This window comes from Bombus huntii, chromosome 5, assembly GCF_024542735.1.
Source record: "Bombus huntii isolate Logan2020A chromosome 5, iyBomHunt1.1, whole genome shotgun sequence".
Taxonomy (NCBI): Eukaryota; Metazoa; Arthropoda; class Insecta; order Hymenoptera; family Apidae; genus Bombus; species Bombus huntii.
In genome coordinates, this window is record NC_066242.1 from 869,034 (window position 1) to 896,549 (window position 27,516).

Genomic DNA, 27,516 nt, shown 5'->3' on the forward strand with positions numbered 1-27,516 from the left:
GCTTAGAAACTCTCGAGTAGGAACTTTCGAAGCGTTTCGAAGGGATAAAAGAACTTTCCATTCGGGTAAACGCTTTTAATGAGAAAATATGATGCACCGCCCCCTTTCGTTGTTCCCCCACGACGCCAATTAGAGGAGAATAGCTTCCTCCCACCCTGAGGAAAATTCACCCTAGTCACTGCCACCGCTTTCCCTTCTCTACTTATTTCTCTCGTCTGTCCCTTTCTTTTCCCTTTTGCCTATCCCTTTCTCTTGGTCGGTCTTTTCCTTTCTATTATCACGCTGCGAGAAGGAAGTAGCCCGGATCGGATATTTTGATGAAAATCGTAATGCAATAGGCATGTAATACAAAAGGGAATGAAATGAAATACTCCCTATCGAAGTCCCCGATAAGACGATCGACCCTTCTTATTCGTGTTCATAACTACGTACTACGGAACTGATAGGGTATCAGGGGGATTTTCAGCTTCGGGGCTTGGTCATCGGGGGTCTGTTACTTTCTCTTCCTCTTTCTCTTTCTCTTTCTCTATCGAGACCAGTTAATCTCCAGATTTGAAAATTGATTTCCCTGGCTGGAGAGCGTCGCGTGGGTCGATTGGGAAAAATACACGTAAAATACGGGTTAGGCTTTGTCGAGACGGTCGAATAAGAAATTAACGAGGCAAGTGTAGAGATTATCTGAGGACCGAACAGATTAGGCGACTGAGTGGGATGTTTAGCATATTGCGATTGTCTATGGGGCTCCTAATCGATGAGTGGATTTAGTAAATAGAGTAAAGAAACGAGGTGCGTGATTTATGAAGGTAGAAATATTGGCCTTGCGATTAAATTTGAACGTAGAATGTGATCACGTAAACGGATTTTTCTCGTTAAATATTTCACATTAGTAAGATGTAATCGTAAATTGTATTTAAAAAAATATAGAAATAAGAAAATCGCTAAAATTGCAACAGCGAACGTTCTCGATCGTTTTGAGACACTGAACCACAAAACATCGGAAAGCATCGGGTGCCAGGTTTCGAGGAAACATCGTTCCCTGTCGGTGGCAGGTGACGCGATTTATCTTCGTTACCGACCGGTATAAAGTCCGTAAATATTTTTACAGGCCGGGTGAGAACCACTGGCTAGCAGGTTACCGGAAGTGGAGTGGCACAGGGAGAGGAACAGGGTCGGCTCGATCGACGGCTATAAATCAGGAAGGACATGCGAAGCTCGCCGCTCTTCCCACCTCTATCGGGACAAAACTCCTTCCAGGAGCACGGTTCTACCTTTCGACGGAGTTATCGAGCGATGGATAAAGGAAGAAAACTGAACTCCCGCCAGTGTATTCTTCGTCTATGCGACGAACGAACATTCTGCTTCCTTGAACATCGAGTTTACGACAAGAATGCTTAACGCTTCCCGTTGTTCGCGACATCGTTATCGTGCAACTCGCCGGTAAGAGCGACAGAGAGCCCCAGTAATTGCCACGACAGACATCTCGATCATGCGATACACCTGAGCGAGGGAGAATTTCCGGAACATCGTAAGGATCGTTGAAAGGTGAGAGAAGAAGACGCGAAAGATTTTAATATTCGCTTCCTGAGAATTTTGTTGCGTATAGAAAAATATTTCTTTTCACTGGTTCTAAAGGAAACTACGGTGTTGCGTAATGGAAAAGAAGGCTTTCGATTGGAACGCGCAAATAACAACGGAGATTAAAATTGCCGATGATTCGCCAGCATAAGAAGAACTTGGCTGACTTCTCCTCTGGTTTCCTCTTCCCGAAATAATTGCAGTAATTCGAACTTCTCCGCAGAATCCGTGGCTCGTGAACATCGTTGCTTAGGTAACAAGTTCACTCGCGCGTATTAATGGATTTGTATGGGAACGAGTTCAACGCGCGTATTTAATTAATCCGTCGAACAAAACCACTCGCCACGACTACGGTTGACCCAATGCTACACACCCACGCGCGTATCAACGGTTTCCAACTTTTTCGCCAGTTCATTTGTATCGGCTGGAAACGCCAAAACTGCCATCGTTCGAATTATGAATCGAGTCAGTGTGCCGAGTCCCGTGAAATTGCCCAACACATGTTTCGTCCTTGTTATTGACTGGCGATTTGCCGGAATAACTAAAGCAACCAGCTGACCGAAAACTAGTTCAATTTCAGGAGAACAAGCAAACTGATCGATGGAACTTTCGTTTATTCGGAATAACCGTGCGAATAATTATCTTCATTTAACGAAGCTGCTAATCCTGATATTATTTTTAACATTGTTCCAGTATAACGAAACACCATCGGTTTACAAAAGGGAGAATTGTAATTGGCAGCAGCGATAAATACATGTATATATATGTACATAATATATAGGTACCTCAGAGTAACAACCTGTACACGCATTATTCTGAAACACGACCAAAAACCTCCTACATATTCAAATCCTATCCAAAATCTCCAGCAGAACACAGCATAACAAGCTCCGTAACTCCCTCGATACAACACTCATATTCCCAAGTCGTAAATCATGCTAAATACTCGCATGTATCAAACCACGCGGCTACGACTGGCCATTGTTTCCTCGAAGGTCAGTCAATCACGCCGGAAAATTCGAACTCTGGCGGATAGGGCAAAGGATACGTGGGAGTTTCGAACAGATTCATAGAAACCTAGCTGTATAGACGCGCACACACGCGTTATTCTCAAACTGATCCTTCTCGGCCAGTTTGTGCGATAACCATTTGAGTACCGTAGTCTGACAGACAGTGACGCATTGCGTTCGCTTTAGCTCTGCGTAGGCCGCTTACCATCGCTCGTATACCATCGGCACATAACTGGTAATTACGCGGGCCAAGCGTCATTACCGCACCCTGACCCTTCCTCCTTTATTGCCCCGCGGAAACGACGGAACCGTGGAAATGCCATTTGTACGCAGCCACCAGCGGAAAACGATCGGCGATCTCGCTCGACCAACCAAGAAACGACCTATCACCTGGGACGCCTATTCTTTCCCAACCACCTGCGTCCTCCGTGCTTGATCCCACCTACCCTGGCACAATTCCTCTTCTCGGGCAACCAATAGGGAAAATAGCACGGCCGATTCCATCGAACGTTCCTATATATCGGCAAGCAAAGGGTGTCGAGAATTCTGCGTAATGGAGAGGAAAGTTAGTTTGTCGGGCTGGCAAGGTATATCGGTTGCAACTGGCTAAATGAAACATATGACCGCGGATAAAACCGCAATTCTTTCTTCGTACGTCGTTGCAAGATTCCTTGGTTGACGAAGTTTATTCGCAGCTCTGAGCTTGCAGAATGGAAAAAGAAGATTAAGAATAACGATCAATTCTATGTTCCATAGTATCGTTTGAAATTTATAGACGTACATTTACACGAAGATAGATCGACATTTCGTAACAAGAATGTATCTTTTACAAACTTATATTCAGAATGCAATTAATATATGCAATCAATTATTTCAGTCGAATTGCGAAAAATCCATACGACTTCGTTCCTCCTCTATCAGAGATGATCGTCTCCGCGCATTAACTCGCAAATTTCATTCACATTACCCTCAGCTCTGTCCTTTGTGCACAGCAAGTCACGCAATTTCATTAAAGAAGCTTATCCGGAAAATGAATGAGCGATGATAGAGTGAAAAGACTACAAAGAGCATGGAACAGCGTATTTTTCGGTTTAAGCTCGAGGACGGTAGCGTCGAATGAAATTGAACCAGCCGGTCGGACATACTCTCCGTCCGACGCTTCCGGGATTAATGCACATTTCAACCTACGGTTTCGCAATACGAATATTCCCCTTTTAATAACCATTAGGAAAATAATTAAAACAATACAATAGTCACAATTTTCCGCCGTACAAAATTGAATTCATATTGTTTGCGTTTAGCAGCAACAACGAACCGCTTTTAGACAAAGTCGTCGTGATTAACTGTAACTTTAACGTTACTTTTTATAGACTGGAATATTTACAACAAATCGAAGTTTTAATTAATAGTTAGAACACATAAGCACGAGTTTTCACGACTTACTGAACTATTCGCAGAGCTACCATCTCACACGAATAGTAAAAAAAGTACGAGGGAAGAACGCAATATCCCATTCAAGTATTTTACGATTAAACAAATATGGTCACCAAGTGGGAACGTCTCTCGTATTTATTCCAGATCGTTTACAAGTGAACCATCTCCATTTTGTCGTACGTTCGATGCGTTCGAGTGGAATCCAATGGCCGATGGCAATCAAGCGAAATCGCGTCCTCCAGTTCCGCAACTGGTGCTAATAAACGGCCGTATGATTTGAATTCTCGTGGGCTATGCCTTGCGGTTTCCAATTACAGTATGGCCACGAAGCCAGCGACGTTTCACTGACCTCCAAGACGAGCTCTCTCCTGCGCATTGCACACTGTGTGCCGGCGCGAAGGAACGACAGTAAGGGGGCGGGAAAGCCAGGGATGTAATTAACACGACCAGCTTACAGCGAGACACTGACGTATCTATCTTCCAACCCCCACGAGTTGCCTGTTGGGCTTATCCCTCCACCAGTTACGTAACGTGCCTACGAAAGACGTACCGCGAACCTTACGCCCCATGATTCGCGTATACGTTCTTCGTTTCAGTCATCCCAAGTACGCTTTCCTTGGAAACCGCAATGCGGCGCGGTTACGATACCTCGGTTTCGTGGTTAAATTCGATTTGCAGATGAAGTAGGGAAATAAAGTTTTAGGTATCTTTTTATAGGAGGATAAAGCATCTCTGTGCTAACCTTTTCGTGTAATGGATTTTTACTGTATGCAAATGTATCTATCGAGATTATTAAACCCTTTCACGATATCGTATAAATACGGAAAATGTGTTTCTATCGTTAACAATTGACAAAGAGAAAACATTTCTCCTTTGTTAAAATCTTACGAGACAAATGTTTTGATCTTACCAGCATCTTACAAACGATTTAACGTTACTATATTATTTTGTTCTCAAACTCTACCTTTCGACAGTCTTCTTTTTTTAATTCTATCGAACTTAATTTCGTAACGAAACAAATCATTCTCGGAGTAATAAGATGCTCGAATTTCATTTCCCGTCTGTTGCAACGCGATTGGATCGCGAAATTGATTCGGTCTCACCTACATCTTTGCTATGGATATTTTTCTTCCGGAAATAATCTCAACCAGTCGCAGTTCGCCTTGGCGTCGTTCAACATGCTGAATTGCGCGTTCTCCATTTGGCGAATTGCAAGCTCAAATCGCTATGAAACGCGCAATTCCATTCTTCGATGAACTGATTCCTGGAAAATCATCCTCCGGTCCTTTCTCTTAGAACAAACGGCTGACCAACAAAACTGTGTATAAAGCGTGTTTCTGTTAATTTTAGATAGTATGAAGTTTTGTTCTTAGATGAAACTATTTTTTGGAACGTGTACCCATTGCTTTGGCTCTGTGTTAAGAATATTTTACGCGAGTTAAAAAATATAATGAAAATTCTAATTAAACTCTAATATTCATAAATGTTTGCTCCACGTTTATTATAAGTATGTTATATATTATATATTAGACTACATCGTATATTAACGTGACTAAAAGTAGCTTGGTAACGTGCTCTCGTTAGTATTTTCTGGATCAGCAAGTTTAAAAATATGCGCACAAACAATAGAATTTCTTTCATATTCAAACCTTGTACATATATTGAATTAAAATTTAATATAAAATTTTTATTTTAAAGTACGTAGTGGCCCAGTGTTATTTCAATTTATCCTTCGTGTTACATACAATTTCCATACTTAAAATCAAATTAAAAATGAATAAATCTCTCTGTTCCAATCGATTAAATATTACGAAGATGCAAGCAACGCATAATACTATCGAACATATAAAATGTAGTAGGAAAGTTCGATTTTTAAACGATTTGCACTACCCTCAAATTTGTTATCACAATTTACTATCATCGTGACAAATTCGAAAACGCGAATGAAACGAAAAGTCGAAATATTCAAGACCTTACCTTCGTTACGAATTCAAGACGTGACCGTCCGACGTCCTCCAGCTTGCCCTCTCGCCAGCATATCGACGCATCGGATAACACTTATTCAGATCCTTTCGGATCGTAAATTCGAGGCCGCAGATTAGGGGGCGGAATGATATTAAGCGGAAGGTTCGTAAACTCGAATATTCGTTCGCAATGAATGCTAAGACGATCTCGACAAATGGATAGATGTAGCACGTCTACCGTAACTTACAGTTCGCCACGACTCTGCACGAGATACACGTGAACCGCGCGTTACGTCGAATTACGGTTGAGACAACGTGGCGCGACGTCGTGCTACGTGTTTCGGCGGATTTCGTGCATGGAACAGCTTCGAGTTTTTCTTTCTTGACTTAAAAACACGACTCTTAAGTTGGAAAAGCGCTGTGGTGCTGTGATGTAAAGGAAGAAGGAAAGAAAGGGTAGGTTGTGTTTCGTCCAGATCTGATAAGGAACTGGTCAGGAGGACAGCCTGATGAGCCTGTACATCGCTGCTGGGATATTGAAAGCCAGGTCAGAGGTTGTATATGTTGGGAAGGACATTAGAACGAGTGCTTGCGAGAATTGTGACTTCAGTATGTATGTACTTTTCTGGTCGCAAGTGCAGGAGAACGACTAAGAATTTTCTACTTCGTGACTGGTTACCTTCCAATTTAAATATTTTAAGCTTTTGAAGTTAACCAACAAACGTAGATAATACGCTAGGTTTACTTCTGTCCATTAGAGTCTACACGAGCGAATATAAAGTGAATCAAATACCTAATTGCGTGACACAGAAGAGAACTTTGAACGACGGTGTCCATTTTCCTCATAATTAGCTGGCAAAAAATGACTTCGCTATGTAACGATAAGAAACGTTCCTAAATAACGGTTCGTGGCTCGGGGAAGTTAATTTGCGAGCTCCATGATACGCAGAGCACTCAACGCACAATAAACAGGTGCCGACCGCATAAATTAAGTTGGCTTGGCGAGATCGACGAAACGAGACAAGCATTTCTGTTTTCTTGCGTCTCCTAAAAACCGTCTCGAAATTTGTCAGCGTATTATAGTTTGTCCAATGATATAGCGAGCTAGTTAACCCTACAGATGATGCATCTATACTATATTAATTATATACTGCGAAGCTGGTATACTACGCTGTAATTATGAAAATAATAATAATAATAATAATAATAATAATAATAATAAAGATAAAGTATCGAGTGAATTCAGATTTGTTACTGAAGGGTTTTAATCTTTCGATATCGGGAGATCGGCCGCTTTCCTCGATCCACAGACCCTACATTCTTGCTTCACAGACATTTGCAATTGATCGGAACGATTCGCAAGAAATTCTGTATTGTCGAGTCGAATTGCAGTCTCGCGAATTTCGCAATCGAACACGGAAAGGAGGGGCGTAAACCGAGCGTATGCAAACGTAGTCGAAGCTTTGCGAACCAGTAGCACCTGTCGTAGCCGGCTAATCTTGAACACGTGTTTCCTTGTGTTAGCTGGCTCTACGCCAACGCGCAGAGAATGGTCATTGTACGGTATCGTGTCTCTCCCCTCCTCTCTCTCTCTCTCTCTCTCTCTCTCTCTCTCTTTATTTACGAGTATTTTGCTCGGACGTTGCGATTGTGAAACTAGTCGAACCTATATCAGTTCCTTCCGAATGGTCCGCATTTAAGCGGCCCAGGAACGATTGGTTTTTGGGGCATTGGTGATGTCTGGACGGACGGCGCTCTGCAAGAGCTGTCATCATCAACGTATTTTCATTTGCGCTGTTCTCTGTCAACGTTCTTCTTGTTTGAGTTATGTATAGTGGTATATAATTAGTTAACAAAGAACCAGTATTTCGCTAGTTTGCGATAGGCGATATTTTGGTCGATGCGAAAGGGTGATTGCTTGGAATAGAGTTGTCGAAGCTAAGCTGCCTGGCTTAAAGACGCTTGTACTTTGTTAAAACGACTACAGAACTGTATTAATCCTTGGAAACTAGACCCTTCAGCGGCCTCGATGGCAAGCCAAAATAACCGAAAATATGCATATGTATATATTTTGTTGCATCTAAGCCATGAAAAAAAGACGGGAAAAAGAAAAGCCAATTTTAGTTATTTTTTGTAGCAATAACGTTAAAACGTTCGTCAACCAATGTACGTGGTAGAGTTGAATAACGAAGAGGAAACTGTCAGGCATGGTTTTCTTTTATTCAGAAAGTGCAGACGCTTATACTCCTGTAGAAAATATCGAGCACGATAATCGTAAAGCAGGAAATGGGTTAGAGAGCGCATTTTACGACGCTCAAATTTCGCAGCTCGTAAAGCTTTCGATTTAAATTCCAAGGGGACAGAGGCAAGGGCAGAGGCTTCGTGGAAACGCGACGTGGAACGATGTACGCAACATCGATAGAGACTTGTTATATTGATGTTTTCGCGGCCATATGACCACGTAGTTAGTGTTAAATTTAACCAGTTCACCAAGTACAGTGAGCGTTAAACCGATGTGACATATTCGTGCACCGAATGACCATGGTTCGATGTAAATATAGGGACAGCCCAGTGTTGTTCGTCAGAAATTGCTCGTTAATGATGTAAGCCGCTGTCGAAATTTAACGTTGACCCCACTCGATTAACCTGCGGTCCTTTGTTTCGGAATAATTACAAATTTCTATGGCTTATTTAGAAATAGGGTTAAGAAAGACATAAATTAGACGTCAATTTATTGTAAAGATTTAGATCTTGCAATACAAAATAAATAAAATAAAACCAATAATATTCTGACAAATAGTACGTATTTATCCGAGGCAGGCTATCGAACGAATATTTAACCGATTTATAAATATAAGAACCAATCGTCCAACAATTTTGGGATATAAGATGCGATTCGGAGAATTTGAATACTAATCAGTAAGATTTTTTATTTTGTACAGACTTTTACTTCGATTTAACTATTTACATCAAGTTTTTAATTAAATACTGAGAAGACTCTATCCTTATAAATATTCTATCACAATTAACAGTTTGGGATACTCCTTAACTATCGTGAAACGACGATTATATCGAATGTTAAGTGGAAGACTAATTAATAGAAATGTCAATTACTACGATTGATAGCAAGAAATAATAATGAAGAAATCAAAGGAAAAACGGAACGCTTAGATGTTAAAAAGGATGATACGTTGCACGCTCGATTAAATTAATTTTGCGAAACACGCGTCGCGTTGAACTCCGGTCTCGATTCTTCCGCGAATCGTCGCGCAAGTTCAGGCTTGGTCGCATTAGAAATTCTGGAAATGCAATTCAAGCAACAACAAGAACACCTCTTGGGCGGGTAGACGTGTTTCGCGCTACATATGGAAAGTATGCAGAACTTGTCGTCGTTGCTCGCGCGTTCCCACCTCGCAAACTGTTCCACGCGCGAAATTGCCGATGAATGCGCATTCACCGGACCCAGCGAAGGATGCAACTTTGCCCAACACGTGTCGATATGCTTCCTGCGCGCTAAATCGTGACAAAATGTTTCTAACGAGGGCGCTGGTATTTAGGGACGCGTCGCGCTTGAGAAAATTTGTTATGCAAAATTCGTATTAAAGAGAAGAAATTCGTGTCGGCGATTCGCGAGAGTGGCATTTCATTCTTAATAGTTCATTTCCAGATTTTTTAAACGATTTGACGGATTATAATACGGATTACGCAAGAACCAGTTACTATAGTATCAAACTATACATTTTGTCGTAGAATCTATCTTCCTTTTACGAAAAAAATATTATTCGTCAAAAAGCAAATACTAAAATTTTTACCTGTGCAATTTGGGAAAAGCTTAAGAATAATCCGATGAAACTGATCTGAGAATATTAAAGCGTAGAACTTTGAATTCTGCATACCTATGTAAAATCATAAAATGATTTGACAATTTTAATATGATAATTAAGGTATCAAGTAAATTTAATACGGTTTAAAAATTGCTATTTGCTGCAAATCCATTAGAATTTTACAGTTTGTATACTGTTCAGGATTTAAAGTTGTCCTCAGTTTACGGTACGGATAAACATCTGCTATTTTTTGAGAAGCTGGAATTTCCCCCATTACACATTACAAAGTTTACAACTCGGATCACGTCGAGAAGAGTTAATTAGTATCTTAACACTAGGTTTACGGGTGTTTCTTATATACCTATCTCTACGAACTCCCGTCAAACTAACGGGTAAACGAAAACACGCATTTTCTTTAAAAAATCGATTTATTCAAATTAAGTCTGAATTGAACAATATTAGGCTTCACGTTTAAATAAATTATTAATAAGTAAAAAGTTTTTTTTTAAATTATCACGGAAATGATAACAGTAATATTAACGGTATAGGGTAATCATATTTATTGAGCACATTTTTTACAAATATACTGAATTTTGTTTGTGCATTTTCCGCATACGATCTTTTTGCAATATATACAACAATTATTGCTTCTATTTTCTTTTTGCAGTAACCCACTTGCCCACAACTTCTTCGCACTTCTGACGTTGAAGCTGACAGAAATGAAGCATCTGATCTTTGGTAAATGTTCTTCTTGTTTTCTCCAGCTAATTCCTCGGCTAAACAAAATATAAACTGCTTTCTGGATATTTTCGATCCGGTGTACTCTTTACATAATATCCACGCGTTTATCGCTGCCAAATCTAAAATATTGAAAAAAGCTTAAAGGGGCCATCGGAAACTCCCTGCTTTCACACTATATTTGCGCGCCACCTGGTCAACGACACACCACAACAACGATCCACGCCAAACTTTGTTGTATTATAAAAAGTAATGATTTCTGGAACACGTTTACAATTGTCTTCTACTTGTACACCTGTATGTTTGGTGTTTAGAGGGAGGACTTTTACGTTAGGTTTACTTTTATACACAGTAAGCGTGCAGTTTTCTGATTTACATAAATGTGAGAAAAACAAAGTCATTTTGTCCTTTTTTTACCAAGGCTGTTTTTTCTGCAAGTAATTTTTTAGATAGCGGGATGCTTGTAAAGAAATTATCTGTCGTTATATTTCTGCCTCGTTTAAATATGGTTCGGCTAATTTTAATGTTACAAACTCGTCCAACGATTTTGAGCATCGAGTTTCATCTTTCCCCATATAAGGGATACCATTCAAAATATATTTTGTTTGGACTCAACTGCTAACCAAAACTTAATGCCAAATTTATGAGGCTTATTCGACATATATTGCGTAAACCTGCATCGCGCTTTCGTTGGAAATAATTATTCATCTATTGAGATATTTTCATAAGGCTTATAACAAGCCTGTTCCATATTTCGGATATCAGCGCAAATTTATCTGTTTGTAATCTTTCGGAAGCTTTCAATGATCTCGCTTCATATGCGCCCCGGGCATATAGAATTCCTAGAAAACTACGTCATGTCTTTTTTCAAAACTCGATGCGCCTCGGTTTCAGCGCAATCTTTTATGTGCTCCATTATGTGTCTGTTAATTATCAATTCGAAAGCACTAGTTACACAACCAAACATAAAATAATTGTGTGTATAAATTCTTTGGATGAAATGATTAATTTACGATGCAAAATGGTATTTCATTTCGAAGTTTGAAATCCGTTAAATTGACAGGTCCCGTAAATCTAGTGTTAAGCGCTCGACGGATCCGCTCAACAGCAAACGACGTGTCAACTTCGACCAGATGAGAACTCGACAACAGACCAAGGACGATGTCGTTAACTAGACGTTATGCTCCGCATCCTCGGCCAGGTAGGTACAGAACGCACCACATGCGAGACGCCAACGACAGTTCGACAGTCACAGGACTGAACAGACACAGACTCCTACTTCACAGGAAACGTTGACGACAACACACCCTCTACACTGACATTTAAAATATAAACACCAGGCGCTTCGAGAGAAAAAGACTCATCACGCACTCGTCGCATATTTAAACTCTATTACTTACGTTCCATACTCTTACGTTTATACTAAACACTTCAAATAAAATCTATAAATACAGAAATCCTTTAATTTCCCTCCACCTTGAACGTTAATATCGTTCAGGGTTTGCGACCTCAACCGAATAGTTACAACATGACTGATCGTCACCTGGTTGAGAGGTCGTAACATATACTTTTAGTCGCAGAACTTTCTATAGTTAGTTACAGTCGTCGAGAAAATCTGTAAAGTTATCTTCTTCCAGAGATACGTATTCTGCTCTTTTTAATTTCTCGTTCAATTTAGATATATTTTATAACCAGGCATATAATGCATTCAACTTATATGTATATACTTAACGTCTATTAGTTGATAAGATTTCTTAAACGTCTATTATCGAATTGCTCTATTATATACTGACATTTCTATTGCATAAATATGTTGCTCGATATCGTGTTGTTTGCAATTAAAATGTTCAGTTGACTTACCACTATGATTTCGCTGATTTCATGATTTTAATACAATTCCAGGTTACTTACCTGAAACAGAAATTTTTATTGATCAATATACAAGAGGAATTGTTTTGCTCTCAATAATATATTATAGTATAAGTATTACAGTATTAATATAATATATTTCATAGTATATTACATTCTTACATCGTCATAAGTGAAGCATTACATCACGACATAATATTTCCTCTTACATCTTTCACCGCTTTAATTAACACCCCTCGTACACTTCTCTAATTCCCAGTAGCCTTAAACCGATTCCCCCGTAAAAGACAAGCGACGATAAAATTTTAACGACGCCATTATACCCAGGATACCATCCATGCACCTTAATTTTCGAAATAACTGTCACGACCAAAAAAAAAAAAAGAAGAAAGAAAAAGAAAAAACGAAAGATAAAAAAGAGAAGGGAAAAAGAAAAAAACAGGCAAAACGAAGGAAAAAGAAAACAAGAAGATACGAGGGGAAAGTGGAAACTCGCGGGCAATCCTCGCGAATGTGTTCGGGCATAGTTGGTGTACATACATAGTTGGATCGTATCACGTCCAATTTCCAGGGAGTAAAATTACTCGAAGCCAGGCCACGAAGCGTAAAGCAGTAATTGCCATTTACTCGTACCGGCCAGTGGTCACCGAATATTCCATTAATGATTTAGGGCGGCACTTTCGTCGGTACAGACCCCACTCGTCCGACAAAATTTCCGGAACGATAATTCATCGAGCATTTAACGATCTTTCAATAAAGAGCGAGTCAGCGGCACGGCAAACGAAACGTTTAATTTACGTTAATGACGTACCGCGGGGAATTAATTAGAAATTGATACCGGCGCACCACTTGTCAACTTGAAATCTATACGACGTGTCCCATCCAATCCCCACCTCCTCACCCCCTTCCAATGAATTTATTAAAATTTCGATACTTGCCGCTCCATCTAATTTATTATTTTTTGGTGTGTCCGTAGTTTTGCTGCGTCAATCAGTTTCGTAATGGGACAAAATAATAACGCTAATGAACGTCACATACTTTCCTCGTGTAGGGGAAAAGTCATGCATGATATGAATTAGTTGACAAAATAATTGCCCTATTATGGATATTTCTAATGGGAGACATTGAACGAGCGAACGGCTATACGTTTCTTTTACATATAAACCTTTTGAAATATGCCGAACATAGCACAATAGTACCGCGAAGCATTTACGAAGTTTTTTTTATTCGTACAGTATAATATTCTCATAGACTGAAAAAATGCTGAAACGGTAACAATTTAAAGCGTATTACGTATACCTCAGAAATGAATGCTGACTATTCATCGCCGTATGTTTCCGCTTGAATTGGAGCACATTAATGAACAATGCAATTCACATGCAATCTTCCCAACGATTGAAACTGTCACATTCTGCGATAAATTTTATAACTTTCCATCCTTATAATGGGAATATTCATTATCCTCTTTCCATTATGAATAATAACATCTTTTATCCAAATTGATCAGAATCTTGTCGCATTGGACTATAAATTATCAAGATACAAGAATATTCATTTTCATTAGGTGCAGGATATACTGAAAAATTTCTCTCCACACTCGTTTAAAAAGATATTATTATGTTTTTGAAAATATTGTTTCCGTCAAGCGAAAAAGGATGAAAATCACGCGAAGCATCAAACTTAAATCTTTTGCAATTTGCAACGTTAGAATAATTGCTTGAAAACAGTTGATATTACTAATCTTTCACATTCCAAAAGTAGTTAGAAGCTACTATATGGTCAAGTGAGACAACCTGTAATTTCTCCCTGATAAAAGCTCCGTTTTCCACCATTTTTCGTTTTATGTTCATAGGCAATTCGATAATTCGCACCTACGTAAAAGCAACCTTCTACGTCCGAAGGAGATTTATACTCGTCGTTTCTCTGCTGTATGAACGACGAGCTCATCGTACCTCGAGTCGACTTTTATCGATGTTTGATCATTGATAACTCTGGCGCTGGAAATTTCCATTCAAACACGTCGGGACTAACGTTTTGATAATCAGTATCGTAATATAACGTAATATGAGCCAGCGGCGCGATACTCCAGCACGCACGACACGCCGTGACGTGTCATTCTCATTCCTACCAAGTCGTTTGGTACAACCGCCTTTCAAGAGTTAAAAGGTCCATAAGGCTTAATACTGAGTTATTATGAGCAATATTAATACTGAGTTATTTACCAAATTTACAGAAATGCAATAAACCAGCGATCGAATATATCAACAGTAATCTTCGCCTCGCGAGTATATTCCCTTTTTGTTCTACTCTTTTTTTTACTCTTTTACTCTGTACATAGTCGTTAAAAAGTAGTCAGGAAATTAAAATCGAACGGGACTACGGCCGCGCGCTTACGCGTCTCGCGCGTATTCCGGAACGGGGTTCGATGCGAATGAAACTGTATTCCTGATAATGGAGAATTTGCCGCGCAACAACAGCGAATTTTAATTAGTTCGAAAATAACGAAGCGTCATGCATGAGAAATAATGAGCATTGGCTGGCTAATTATAGAAGAGGGAATATCTTCCGCGATAACGGAGAAATTTTTAAAGGGGATTATGTTCTTATTTCGAAAGTAGCCTACCGTATATCTTACAATTTGATTTTTTACTTCTCGTTACATAGCTAGTGGAACCTAGAACAACATGTGTATTAAACATCGCAGCGAAATTGTTCTTTTCGTGTTGACACCAACTACGAACATTTCACCCTCTCGTAATCGAAATTTGTACGAATGAATTACTTGGTGTTCGCATCGCGATGCAACTCATAGTTGGCGCATACCGGAAAAGACCGCCTCCTCGAGGAAAGCAGCGTCGCTAGAGCTGAAAGTGTAATACCGCGAGTTAAGACGCGGGCAGATAATTGCCATGAAACTTCTCTCTCTCTCTCTCTCTCTCTCCCCTCCCTTCCCTCTGTCTCGCTCTTTAGAAGAAAGTCTGGCACGTACACAGGTGAGCTCAGTTGCACCGAGAACAAGGGTGCTACGGTGCACCGGTTATTCGATTATCTTGCCACGTTGTCAACCGTGTCGTAACTGTTCTTCTCACCATGTTCACCGGTGACGCGTACATCACTTTTCATAATAACGTTTCAACCTTATCGAATTATCGTTACTTTCATCGTCGATTGCTTCAAAATGTAAACGAACAAAAAACACGAGGAAGATATCATTAAGCTATTTAAGATTGAATGGTTTTCACATAGCGCACTTGAGAATCAAAGAAGTTACGGAGTAATCGATTGAACAAATTTGCTGAATCTATTTCTCCGTTCGTATACGTTTGATAATGATACTAATTAATGTTATATTATATATAACGTAAAAGCGAATCACAAACGAAGAAGATATATCTTAGTAAGGAAATTTTGTCTATTAAACTAAAGGATCGAAGTAGCGAAGTTCTTCAGAGACAACGAGTGCCAACGTCTAAGAACGAGATAACTCAGCGGAAGATCGAGAAAGCGAAAGAAAGAAGGTAAGGGTGAAGAATAAAAATGGACACGTGAACGGGAGAGACGGGTTTACAAAGGCATTAAGAATATCCCCGCTATGCAAGAGCATCTGCGTTCTTAAAAGCATATTTGGCTCGGTATTTCTGCGAAGGTTCTTCGTATACGTGTATATCAGCACCGGAACCGCTCGAATTTCTTTTTCGCTGCGCAACATCGTTAGAGTTCCCGGGAGAGCCCTCGAAGGAACCGGAGGCGCAGCTCCAGCGATGCTGTTATAACGTCTAGCCTCGGTTCTTTATTCGCCGGTAATGGTATTCCCGTTCGTCGTTGTCGTTGTCGTTGTCGTCGTTGTCGTAGCGACGAGCCGCGAAATCGCGAAGCGGAGAACCGCAATCGAGCGAAAAATTCCGTCACGACAATGTTATCAAGAAATATTTTTACATCTCGACCAGGACACGCTTCCACCAGAGATCTCACGTGGGATCACGATTCTCCACATTTTCCCTGCCTTGTTATTCATACCGCCTCCTACGAAACGAATCGCTGAATAAAGATAACGTTTCGTGTCACCTTTGTTTATCTTCCTTTTTACAAGATTTTAGTTGACGATGAGTTTCTGAAACGATTTTGTAAACGATTTTCTGAAAGACACGTGTAAGTACAGGTGTATCAACCCTCTATAATGCAATGTAACTTTCTCAACAGATAACTTATTTTATTTCTTCGTCATTTTGTCGTGCAGATTTGCCCTTGCGGAAAGAGTTAATAATGTAACCTCCGTTAACGATATAGAATGTAAATAAATTTTATCTTCCAAATATTTAACCTAATTCCTTTCTTTTTGCGACGCAGAGAAGCTAAGAAGAAAATGTAAAGAGAACGAACGGAGGAGAACGTTCAAATATTTACACCACTTCCCCTTTTTTTGACATTGAGGAACTAAAGAGAGAAGAAAAAGATACGACTTTTAAAAGAAAAGACGAAGTGAGATCGTTGCCCCACGCATACATGCCAATTATTCATATTTAATATTTCTATGAACGTTGAATATTTAACTCGAACGGAACGTTATTATCTACTTCGTTCAATATTTAAGGTACTCGAATCAGAAGAGCGTTAGAAAAGTACGGTAATAAAAATCCTTTTCCTCCATTCGATTATAGCCTAAAATACAATCTATATGTAGATTCGACGAAGAGCGTGCAGATGATGATTAAACGATTCGTGGAAAAGCCAAGATCTTAAATATGAAAATAGTACAGTTGCGGTGAGTCGTGCCAAAAATGTCGTTCGTTCAATCGATACAGGTCGCAATACTCAGAATTTCAATCAGCGAAATCAAAAGGACGGGCTGTCGAGCGAGTATTTTCGCCTGTCTATTTCAACGTTCGAAAATGGCGCTTGCGAAATTCTTTCGTGCGTTCGATCTATCTAAAAGACATCTTTTTTATTTGAACTTCAGACTGCTCGACGTTGTATCTTATTGTTAAGGTCTTTTATCTTTCGATATTAACGTTAAAGCGTCTTTTCCAGCTTTTACATTCGAAACAAAATACAATTTCCGAAGTGCCCTTTCGAGATACGTTCCCATTTTCCATCGAATAATACAAAATTCCATTTGCTTGCTGTCCCATCATCGCAGGAGCGAAAGAAAAATTGATAGGTTCCCATCGTGAACCCCAGAAAAAAGCCGTGCTTTATCTCACGGTTCAATATAGACATCTTTGATAAGAACGAATGCACGACCGTTATCTTATCGTCTCGTACAGAGAGCAGTTGGTACGCCATATGCCGCTCCATCCGAAAATGTATCACGCAGGTTGCCTCTAGGCGAAGTTATTGAATGACCGCGCAAAATCGTTGGTACGTCAACGCCGATAATTCCTATACATTTTTTCCTCGTTCCCTCTAGACTCCATTCTTCCCTCCTTCGACCGGCCAAACAGATCATCGTTCTCGTGGATTTTATCCACGAAGGCTATTCGCCCAGCTAAATGTGCTCGGAATTTTACGAGGACACAACGCGCGAATCGCCCTGTTCAATTCCTGACGTATTGTAATGGGCCAAAGGGGAGGAACCATAAAATCGACCACCTCCTTCAATTGGTTGTAACCGTAGGTTTAATGGATAATCGATAAAAGATAAGAAATTGGAAGGTGACGAGCGAATTTCGACAAACTTATCGTGTTGTATCGCTGGATAGTTGTCGCTTTTAGTTGTTTATTTTTTGAATCACCGATATAATAATGTCGTTTCCTGTACTTTACTCTTCCCGACTTATTTCTCTCCTAATCCTTAGAAATGAGCAGAATTTTCACAAAAGGATATTGACTTTTATTCCACGATAGGGATATTACAATCTGTTCAAGGAAAATTGCACTTGGATCTGTCTTTATTCCGTCGAAAACATAACTAATTAATCTCTTATGGCTGCAAGGATACTGTATTCGTCGATTAGATTATTTTCCCTATTTGTCTCCTACGATAGTTATCGCGTTCATTGTCGAACAATCTTGTCTTTCTTTATCTTACTTCGTGATAAGATAGTTGAATCTTGCAAAGCAACGATCAAACGAATATCTGCCAATTACTCTGAATCAAGGTCGAATCTAATGAACCTACGATATTTTTTCCCTTTTAATGGATCTGTCCCCAATCTTTATGCAACTCCTTACAATCGTATTTACGATAAGATAGATGATAAGATTCCATAAAAGTTAATAAAAATGAAATTATCGTTTATCAATCGAGGAATAGCGCTGTTTCAGGATTACGAAAATATATTCTCGATCCGGTACTCAATCACGGTTCGTAGAGAAGCGATTCAACGCCATCTTAAGTCCGTAGGAAAAAGCTAGATCGACAAACTGTAGTAGCGAAACTGGAATTTCATACAACACAGCCTAAATACCCGTTATCTCGGATGACAAACTCATTTTTCATTACTCGTCCTCGCTGCGTATGATAGATCGAGGTTTGTTCAGCTAAGACAAATTTAAATTTAATCACCTATCAGGGCACCGAGAATCCAGCAGGACCAGTGGGATCACATGCGCTTGAATGATTACGCATTCAGGGGTGTACCGGCGTATAGAGAGATTGCTAGTGGTACCAGAGTAACTGCCGATCGTTAGTTTCCAATTAGGTGCTACACATTGGCATGTACATGCGGTTAATTTACTTTCTTTATAAGTTTTCGTAAGGCAAGTACACGAAAAGGAAAGATACTCGTCTTTTTCAAACGAATCATTCTTGAAAATAATAACCTCCACTCGTTTCGTCTCTTTCTTTATAAGTTTTTGTAAGGCAAGCACGCGAAAAGGAAAGATACTCGTCCTTTTTTAAACGAGTCATTCTTGAAAATAATAGCTTCCACTCGTTTCGTCTCTTTGTATTATACGTACATTATTACAAATCATAATTATGTTAATCGTCTCAGCACTCCATTATTTTATCAACAGCACAATATCCCTTTCGTTTCTCTCTTTATTCGAGTCGATAATATGCTACAAGCACCGTTATTCCTTCGAGCAATACTCTTAATAAAGGTGCGTAGTAACAAGAGGATCCTCTCGAATTCGCGTTCGTCGGATTTAAGATGGATTCGAAGTAAGCTCTTCAATTCCTGCCTATCCAACATTGCCACGAGAGAATCGTAGAAGGAAGTCGTTAATACAGCTTTGCGTGTGCGCGTTTGAGGACACGGTGGAAACGCGAGGATTACGCGGAAAACCGGAGAGAACATAGGGTTGAACTTCGTGATCGGTCGCAATAAAATGTCTCTGACCACGATTGCCATCTAAATGGATGCAAAAACACACGGCGAAATATACGGTGCGCCCTCGTACCAGTGGTAACGACAGGAGAGGACAATGAGAGTACGGAAAATAAACTTTAGTCACGAGGAATCGACGATTTCGAGCTGACAAAGGAAAGACAGACCGATAAAGAATTAATCATAAAACCATGAGGGAATGATCGGCCGTTATCGTTGCACCGTCATCGCGTCCTACGTGCGCTTAATCGCCATGGCTCTCTGATTCGAAGGAGAATGTTGTTGCAACGTAGCAATGAAATTATACAGTGCTACAAAATAAGGATCTTAGATTTGTAGAGGTTGAACGCTGAAACGGACGAAAAATACTTCATTAACTTAGAAACTGAAGTTAGAAAATAATTACGTTGTTGTATATTGTTCTGTAATTATCACGTGTAAAAGCGAGCGAATAAACGAATTATGATTTTAAAGTCCAATACGTGATGTAAATATTTACGTAAATTATTTTTTAGTGTGATCACGAAAGCCTCGACGCGACATGACGCCTTAAATCAGTTTATCGTCGAATAACGTCATAAACTAGAATTCCTGGATAGCTTTATGTCACATCTATTTAGATCATGGCAATGTGTCACTCTTATCGCGTACGAACGATATGTAATACCTATCATAAAATCTCTTGCTGGATGATCTCAAGAGAGAAATCAGAAGTAAAAAGTGTTTTAAATGTATAATTTGACAAAATCTAATTTAATTTCGAGCAACTTCCGCTCGCGAGTTATTCGCGAGTTTAATCATAAAATCACTGAAATTGGGATTGATGGAATTTTGCAATAACTTTCTTTCTATGCTGTCGCGAACCTAAAATTACACCGATATTTCCTAAAAACCTGTACCAATAACTTATTTACTTGATCCCCTTCAAACAACGGGAACGATCGCCAATAACGATTACAATGCAAAGCTTATTTCGTCCATACAGCGAGTTCGCCGTAATTTCCGACCACGCGTAAGCCTGGTTATCCCACGTGGCGTTTAAAATTTCTGTCACAGGGTCGAGCGTGGAGCGTGGTCGCAATTTTGCGCTCGTTAGCATTCGATTCGCATAGATACGACTGTCTCGAAGCCGGTACTTTCGGACGGCGCGTGCATGCCGGCTGGTGGTTGTTGGTTGGTTCTGGGGCAGAGAGAACCAGGTACCTCCCAGTGGAAGTTGAACCGAAAGCACTGGGGGAATTGCCCCCTAATTTCAGAACCTCCACCGGCTTTCGCTTATACCACAAAGCTCTTCTAACGACTACGCCTCACGCCACATGATTACTATGGGACTTTTGGGGCTGCACGAGATGTCGACAGTCTCTTATCGATCTCCTTCAATCCGTGGACAATCTTCCGCTGGTTGCTTAAATTGCGTAAACGCGTCAGAGATTGTCAATTGCTAATTTATTTCTATATGCTTAATTATCGATTATCAAAAGCGCTTAAACTCAATTCGCACGATGACCGAGTGAAAGTAAGTTGGATTAAACGATTATAAATAGCAACGATAAAAACGTACGAGTATCGGAAGTATTCGACAATTTCCAGTAGGAGAATTTCATAAATTCTAAAGGACAGAGGAAAAGATTATGCACGATTTCACGACTAATTCGACGCATCCACCGTTTATTATTTCATTGTCAGATACGGAGCGAAAGTACAAAACCACCCTTATTTCAATCCGTTTAACGGTAGTAGCGAGGTTGGATAGATTTCAAAATCTCATGGTACGCGCGGCATTTCACTCCGTGCATATTCGTGTAATTGCGAAAGTTATCGCTGCAGCGCAGAACGGGTGGAGCCGAAAACGCGAGTGACCACCCGAGGAAGCACGCTATGCGTTATTACCGGCCAAATATTTCCGTCGCGACGCCGAGCCGTTCTGCCACGTCGGACCTGTTTACGTAATTGACCGTACGAGAATCGCACCGTGACTGCGATCTGCCAATTTCGAGTGACGGATGACCGCGTGAACGACGACTAAACTTAGACCACGTTCGATGGATAGCGATGGGATCAAGTTCAATAGGTAATCGCGAATCCAAGTCAATGCCGGTATAAAAGTTTGCAATTACCAGATTCGACCATTATCTCGTAAAAGATGATATTTCATTTCCTATAAATAGTGACGGACAAAAAAAAATTTAAAAGATAAAGAACCAAGGAATAGATATAATATTCCAATATAGATAACTATCGATAACGTAATAAAAAATGTCTAACACGGAGGTTACTGGTATTCATACATACATACAAGTATTAATATCGGATTTCCTTTTGTCCATCACTGTACGTTTATAAAGTAACTTATCCATCTCTCGTTCATCGAGCTACTTTTATTAAAAATATTCGAACCTGTTACATCTAATCTTACAATTAAAATCACCTTTTTCTCAAAGTACTTATTCGCAAGACATACGAAACTTTACAATTAGATTCAAACTTGCTTGCAATACACTTGATCCCAACGCTAGCGATAGATACCGCAGGCATGGACGTACGAACACGTTGATAGCTCATGCTGATTCGGTTGGTGCATGGTATACGAGCATTTTTCTGTCGATGGTCATTGTATGCATAGATCACGAGATGTTTCGTGTTTAGCGAATCGAACGTCGATATTGGGTTATTAGGCTATTATATGAGTGGCTATTCGTTTATTTCTTTAGAATCAGCGAGGATAATTTAATATACAATATGTTTGTTTTGACTGAATACGCGAATATCTCGCGAAGAATGAAAGATATGAAAAAATTATTCTCGAGAAATATTATATAATAGTATAGTAACACGAAGGTAAAATAAGATTTAAAAAATACGTATAGGTACACGAGTATGTCTACTTCTCATAGCGTTATAGACGCTATATGGCTTAACGCTGTATGGCGTTATATATCTCTTTTGGTACTTTTCTTCGAGGTTCTTCTTTTCAAAGACGACGTATTTTAGTACTCGTGTATCTTTGGCGTTTGTAGTAGTATAGTACTTATGATAGTAAGTGAAAGATTTCTTAAGGTAGATTTCACAAGATAAGACTTCTTAAGTCTATTTTTGATATATTTGTAGTTTTTAGTATATCTGCTACCATTTCTTTTCCTCTTCACACTTCTGTAGATAAACTTAGAGCAACTGATTCGCGACAGATTGAAATTAGATCGAAAGGTCACACGTACTATGTAAAATTTCACGGTTAGATTAAGTTTTGGTATCGAAGGGTTAAAGTGTCGTGCATGAGAAGAAAGAAGTACGAGAAGACGCTGGAAAATGGAGGAGAAAAGAAGTGTGATCAACCAAAAAAGGGCTGCGTGTTTAAATAAGAGTAGCAAACACAGCGATCTGTCCAAAGCTATTTTCACTGATGCGTAACATCGGTAAACGCACGTACAGTCGACGATCGTTTATGCACCGGGTATATTCGGGGGATGATAATTTCTAGTAGTCTGGCAAACGATCAACATCGTACGCGCATTCGGCATGTACTGAGCAAACTCGTCTGATTCCCAGTGGAAACGAGGGCGACAGAGACCCAGCGGTTTACGTTGATACAGCTCGTCAAATAACAGTTTCATCGTCTACCGCATTTACGCGACAGGTCACTTAACGTCCTGGAGCGTAACGTTCTCGCGCAGAACCCGATCGAGGGACTTTTCAATTCCATTGGATATATTTTGACACGTGGTTATATCGCCATATACCTTTGTCCCTGAATTCGCTCCGAGATTACTTTCGTTTCGTCGATGTCAGTTTTAGGTATCGTTGAAAACCTATTGCTTGATTTTAGATCATTATCGTACTCGGTTTAGCAAATATAACATCTGTCAACCAACAAGACTAAGAAGCGTAGCGTTTATTTAACCGCTATAATTTACGCATGGGTCCGTTATTCGAGAGATACACCATACATATTCATGTTGGAAACAACTTAATTAAAATCACCTTTCGCGTCTTTCTTTAATTTCCCTTTACTTTTATAGTACTTTGCACGTGAAAGAGCTTCTGTAGATATTTTTTTAGACATGCATTTATTTAGTAGATACTTTGACATTTATTTAATTGCGATATTCGGGAATATCAGAATGGACCACGATTAAAACGTCTGTTTAAAAAAATTGATAAATAACCACATGCACGCAGAGATTGTTTTACATATTCTCTAAAACGTCTGGATATCGTACGCGGATAAATTTACAGCCAATTAAATCGATCCAATTTATGTTACAACATAATAATTACTGACGTTTTGGCTGCATTCCTAATTCACGTCACAACTTGAGTTGTTACTAACGTAATTTATTATGTTGCTTTGGAATCCTTCGCAACTTTATACTAATCGCAAAGAATATCATTCGATACGTTTTTCGTATTCAATTACCTACACACATGGTAATGCATATGAAGATAACGCAGACTTAAGCAATTGCTCCCATAGACTCGGAATTTGTTAAAAGATAGCAGCTCTCCAAGTCATCTGGTTTTTATCGATTGTTGTCCTCGCGAAAGAATTTCTGTGCATAGATAATTACCGAAAAATCGACTGAAACGTGATGAATCGGAAGATAAGGAAAGGGGCGGCGGTCAGAATGAAATTTATGGGTAATTTATAAAACACGAATTTCGTAGGAGACACGCGTAAAGTTCGCACGCGGTAAATGCGCCACGACATTTTCACGGGACTGTGAAGTACGAGCGCGCAACTAATTGTTCTGATTTATGCGCGTCGCGCGTGTCGCTTTGTCGATCGAGACAGCAATGTATGTCCGGGAGGGGGGAGACGATGCTCAATTATACGGCCAGCTGGCCACTGTCCAATCATACTTTCGTTGCTTTAATTCCATTCGACCGTTGATCGTCGTTGCCTCTTCACGCTGCGTCAGCAAGGGCGACCGAGGGTGACCACTCATCCAACAACTGGGACCTCCTCCTGTCACCGACCCCTTCTTTCTTTTCACGTTTAATAATCGTTGATATCTTCGTTCAGAAAGGAATTTAATATCAATGTACGGATGTATTACTATTATACGGTTCGTGCAAGGCAATGTATCAAATATCCTTGTCCCACAGATCTTCCTCTTTTTTTAACTCTCTGATTCATTTTCGATTTAATCGTACAGTTCTATTATTGTTCTCTCCGGTGATTTTTATCCAATTGCATTTAAGAGAGTAAAAAACCAATTTACACAAGCATTTCAACGGATATTTGAAGCATTTATCTTGAGTTCTACGTTCTCTACTGCTATTGTTTACGGAAAACAATGAATCGTATAAAACGTGTGTTACTTGAAAATTAAGAGAACCCCGGAAGGAATTCTACAAAGAAATACGAATAATAGCTATTATAAAAATTAGCAATTAGAATTAATGTGTGCTAATCCTACCAATTATTTAATTCGCTGCTACAACAACCTTTCGAGATATTGAATTCTCCGCAAAATTACACGTTGTCTATTTATATTATAAAAGAATTACACACGCGCAACGTAATTGTTATTAAAACTACTTAGTCTTTTCATTATCTAAACAATCGCTATTCTAGCATTCTATTATTTGAACAAGTATCTGAAATTAATACTTTGATAATCAAGGAAGATAGTAGAACAATCTACAGTAATAAGTAATCTAACGTTAGCAAAATGTACGTCATTTGTTACGACGAATTACCACAAAGCAATATTAATTGCTTGCATTAAATAAGAATCTTGCTATATATGTACAACAAAACAGAGAAAATTCCATTTTGTTCTCCAAATTTATATCAGTCAGAGTAAAACAGAACTCCATCCTCGGAATGTTCCTCCGTGAAATATTGTAATAGGCTACGTGACCCAGTTTCCATGCAAAAACCAACGTAAGAACCACGAGTACCCTCCAAAAATTTTAACACTAATACCCTACATTAATTTCGACAATGTAATTTCTACCGCCCTATAAACATCAAAACACATTCTTCTTTTTACACGGACGCGATTCTTTCGAAAGACGAAGGTCTTGAAAGAAAAACGAGGGGGCAGCGATTCTGGCGCTTAGTAAGCAACGTGGCAATACATAATCGTAAATCGATTCCGTCAGAAAATAGTTTAATGATCGTGCCATATTTTAAGAGCTTATGTCTCTAGGCTGCAGTAGGAAGAGGTAGCTCGGGTTGGCAGTTCTATCATTGTCACCTAGAAACCGCTCTCCCTGGGTTTTGGATTAATGTCGCTTCGCGTCTATTTATCATAGAAACTAACCTATCTCTTTCCCAACGATGTCAAGCGTGTCAAAGCACTTGCAGTGATCGATTCACCGAATTCGAAGGGATGAAACTTTAGAATTTTAGTGGTTACTTATTAATTGAACTAAATTCTTTCTCTCCTCTTCTTTCCTCCGTTATATTTTTGATCGCTTTTAAGAAAGTCGAAATTACGAGGATTTCGACTCATTTACGATATTAATATGTCGGAAATTCTGGTCGAGGAGACGGATTACCGTCTATGCATATCCTTGTCTACGTTAGATATTACGATAGTTTCATTTCATATGCAAAAAACATCGTCAAAGAAAAAACGATGCATAACAAACCTATTGCGAATTAATGTATGTACAAAGAATTAGCAACTAAAGAGGAGGAGCAAAGAAAAAATGAAAATCAACATCAAAGGAAACGTAAATGGATAAAAGTCATATTAGAGACAACCAAATACGACTCTGTTTCTTATAACTTGGAGGGTAATCGGATTAAATACATTTAGCATGAAACAGAAAAAAAACGTTTCTGAAATACATGATATTTGATTCATGCAAAGATTCATGGAACGAATGACGTAATAAATTTTAAATAATATCATCGATGTGTCTTCGTATAATCGCAACGTCGCAAATTCAATACATTTTATACCAAAAAGGTCTAGAAGTTTCTTTTCAAAAACAAAAGAACGATCAAATCGGACGTTGGAAATCAGTATTCCGATGTTACACGAAATTATGGCTCTTCTTATAGACACAGAGTATACGAAAGTTTTCGCTTTTTTATGTCACATAGCGTTATTAACCCCGTGCAGGTGAACTATTTAGGATTGCCATTTAATCTTTTATGTTTTGTCATTTGTCTCTTCACCGACGTGTAATAATATGAAACGAAAGTAAAATGTGGTAGAAGAAACGCGCATACAAATTGCAGAAAAGACAGATACGACGTAATGGAGGGGACGGGGGAAAGGGGTCAGGAAAGTAATAACGTGAGAGAAAAATTGACAGCAAAAAGATTGAAATTCCTCTGGTTAAAAAGTTCAGCGCGGATAATATCCATCAAAGATGACAGAGGCGCGTGAGGATGAAAATCATCCTGCGTTGAAATCCCTGAAATATTTAATCGTCGAATCATAACGCAACATCGGCGCGCAAAGAATGATTCAGTGTCACGAATTACGTTTCAAAGTGATGCATAATAATGTCAACTGTAACATGGACTATTTTTTCGCGACGATTTATTTTCCATGGTAGTCGTCTCACGTACGAGAAAGAAAATACGATACATATTTGCAATTTGCAAGAAATTCCTGGTACAATGGAAAGAGATATTGCCATTTGTAGAAGTTTGATACGGAATACAGGATATTCACATTATCCTAGTTTCTAGCGATTAAGTTCGTAAATAATAGATTTTCAAGAAAGAACGAACGAAGTTTTAAAGAGGAATTTTTACCTTTTTATTAGAATTTTTATCAGCAAGGTATAGTAAGATTCATGAATTTTATAAAGTTTTTCTCGCAGCCTTTCGATTAGGAGTTATCTTAAAAAATTCTTTACATAA

The 27,516-nt window shown here is 39.2% G+C and overlaps 1 protein-coding gene and 1 long non-coding RNA gene across 20 annotated transcripts in view; both read right to left on the bottom strand.

Moving 5' to 3' along the window:
- Window positions 1-27,516, bottom strand: part of LOC126865758 (CUGBP Elav-like family member 2) — a 355,524-nt gene that overhangs the window by 243,056 nt on the left and 84,952 nt on the right. The gene's annotated exons all lie outside the window — the stretch shown is intronic.
- LOC126865762 (uncharacterized) lies at window positions 10,344-24,420 on the bottom strand. 4 transcript variants are annotated; one of them, XR_007689660.1, is made up of 4 exons: window positions 14,286-24,420; window positions 13,714-13,938; window positions 12,577-12,774; window positions 10,344-12,456 (listed from the first exon to the last, which is right to left on the bottom strand). It is a non-coding gene; the product is annotated as an uncharacterized LOC126865762 (long non-coding RNA). The 4 variants fall into 4 exon arrangements; XR_007689659.1 differs by having other exon boundaries at window positions 12,577-12,757; window positions 13,714-24,420; XR_007689658.1 differs by having other exon boundaries at window positions 13,714-24,420.